At 32.7% G+C, this 2,221-nt stretch overlaps 1 protein-coding gene across 1 annotated transcript in view; it reads right to left on the bottom strand.

Annotated features, from left to right (window-relative positions):
* KBTBD8 (kelch repeat and BTB (POZ) domain containing 8) overlaps nt 1-2,221 on the bottom strand; it is a 12,139-nt gene that overhangs the window by 3,067 nt on the left and 6,851 nt on the right. The gene's annotated exons all lie outside the window — the stretch shown is intronic.

Below are 2,221 nucleotides of genomic sequence, written 5' to 3'. Positions count from 1 at the left end.
ATATATATAAATATTAAGAATGAGGATCTAAGTTAATGCTTCTCTGTGTTAGAGAGGTCACAGCTAAAGTAAAATCCTAGTGATATTGCCTCAGATTTTTACCCGTATTAAAAATAAAAAGTCACGTCAAACTAGTTTAAATCTTTCTACCCAATAATACTCTAAATGCTCTTCTAAGAGTGCATAGTTGTCTTGATTCATCTGGTATCTCAGTGACTATCACAAAAATTTAGAATGATATGATTACTTTTATGCCAGAAAAAAAATTGCTGATAATTGCACTTTGTTACCTTTTCTTACTGAAATGAAACATCACAAGGATGAAAGCAAATTCCTTCCTACACTAATCTTTAAGAGCACCCATTTCTGTGTACGAAACTCTCTCAGCTTTCTTAAATACTGACAGCACTCCTCTGTATCATAAGACAAGTTTCCTAAGTATGAAACGCCAGTGATGCACTAAGGCGTGCTACTCATTAGAGGACTTTCTGAAGACACTGAGGATAGAGTTTAGCAACAGCACATTCGAAATGCCGGCCAAGGTCCCAGAGCCGATCTGGGGTCTCATACACTTTCATCCACTGGTCAGCAATGTCATCATATTGGTAAAGGGAATTTTTTCTGCTGGTTCTGAAGACATGTTCTTCAACAGTCACTTGAGTAGCTCGAACGAATAAATGGAGTTTATTTTGGAAAAGGACCAGTTTAAGGTATGGATTTATGGATTGATCACATGGAAAATCCTTTTTACGAGTCCACTTATTGAGCTCAATATCATAGGCTTCTACAGTAAACATACGTTGATGATTTCCACAGGTTCCAGCTATGTAGTAGATAGAGTCCTTGTATACAGCTGCTAAGCCCTGGATTCTAGGCACAGTCATGGGGGTTAAAAAACCCCAGTAGTCTTTTTGAGGCTCATAGAAGAGGAAAAATTCTCCTAAAAAAAGAAAAGAAAACAAGAATATGTACATTTTCATGTTTGATTTTTTGGCTGTATGTTGTAATTCCAACCTCTTAAGACTAAAGAGCGTAATTTTCCAAATATTTCACTTTCTAAAATATTTCTTTTATAATCTCCAGAGATACATTAATGAGGTTACAAAATACCATAAAACTTTTTTCAATTGCATGATACAATATACAGATAATATCACAGTCAACCTAAATTGGGATGTTCACATTGAAGAGGTGGAAGGAGTTATTACGGACTGATGGCAGAATAACAGTTAAGAGCTTGGCTCCTCGTTCTATCCAATTTTGTGTTATAAAAACATTATTTTAATCCAGCTCTAAAAAAGCATTATTAATGTTCAGCCAATAAGACCAAATGCCACCATAAATTTGTGTGCCAACTATTTAATTAGAAGATAGCACATGGGATTGTTCAGATCTATGTTTATGGTCAATCACGTGCTCACTTGAGTGAGTATTGCTGTAATTATGCAAAGACAAATATTCAACATGAGAAAACACGGCTTTAATAAAATAGAAAACATGCATGGTTTATGGCACTGACTTTGAGGCAGCTTCTATTCTAATTTGACAATAATAAGGTATGCTGAGTCAGAATGCTAATATGATAATGTCAGAAAGAATTAAAGTAGTAAAGATTTACAAGAGTTTTGCTATTTATATATAACATTTGTATAAAATCTTTGTAATAAAAATCTGAACCCTTTATGAGTAGATTAAATGATACTTCAATAGCCACAGATTTTTAAAAAATTAGTACAACATAAACTTTCAACTATGCATGTCAGATTTATTTATGTAAAGAGGCTTGGTTTAGACTAGTAATACCTGATTCTAAATTGGGCCTCTGTTTGAAAATTGTTCTGAACTAGAGTTATTGTTATCTACAAATTCAACTGCCAACTTAATAATAGTGACACTTTACCTTCAATTTTACTTTTAATAGTTTGTTGAGCTCCCAGATTTACTTGTATAAGATCTGCCTTTATTGATTAACTTGTAACAGGATTCTTGATAAAGAAGAATGTGTGCTACTTCTCTACAAATTGCTTATAGAAAACAAAATATGACACATAAAAAATCTGATTCTTAAAATTTAAAGTCCTCTTTAATAAATTAATACCAATGATAAGCAATTAAGAAAATCTCAGGGCCTCAGATTCCTTTTATATTAAATATAACCTTGGATTAAATGATATTCATTTCAGCCCTGAAATTGTATTAATTCATTGCTATTTTGCTTTAG

The sequence above is a fragment of the Propithecus coquereli genome, unplaced genomic scaffold (assembly GCF_000956105.1).
Source record: "Propithecus coquereli isolate 6110/MARCELLA unplaced genomic scaffold, Pcoq_1.0 Scaffold347, whole genome shotgun sequence".
In the NCBI taxonomy this organism is placed as follows: domain Eukaryota; kingdom Metazoa; phylum Chordata; class Mammalia; order Primates; family Indriidae; genus Propithecus; species Propithecus coquereli.
The sequence above is the reverse complement of the archived record's forward strand: the minus strand, read 5'-3'. Positions and strand labels throughout refer to the sequence as shown.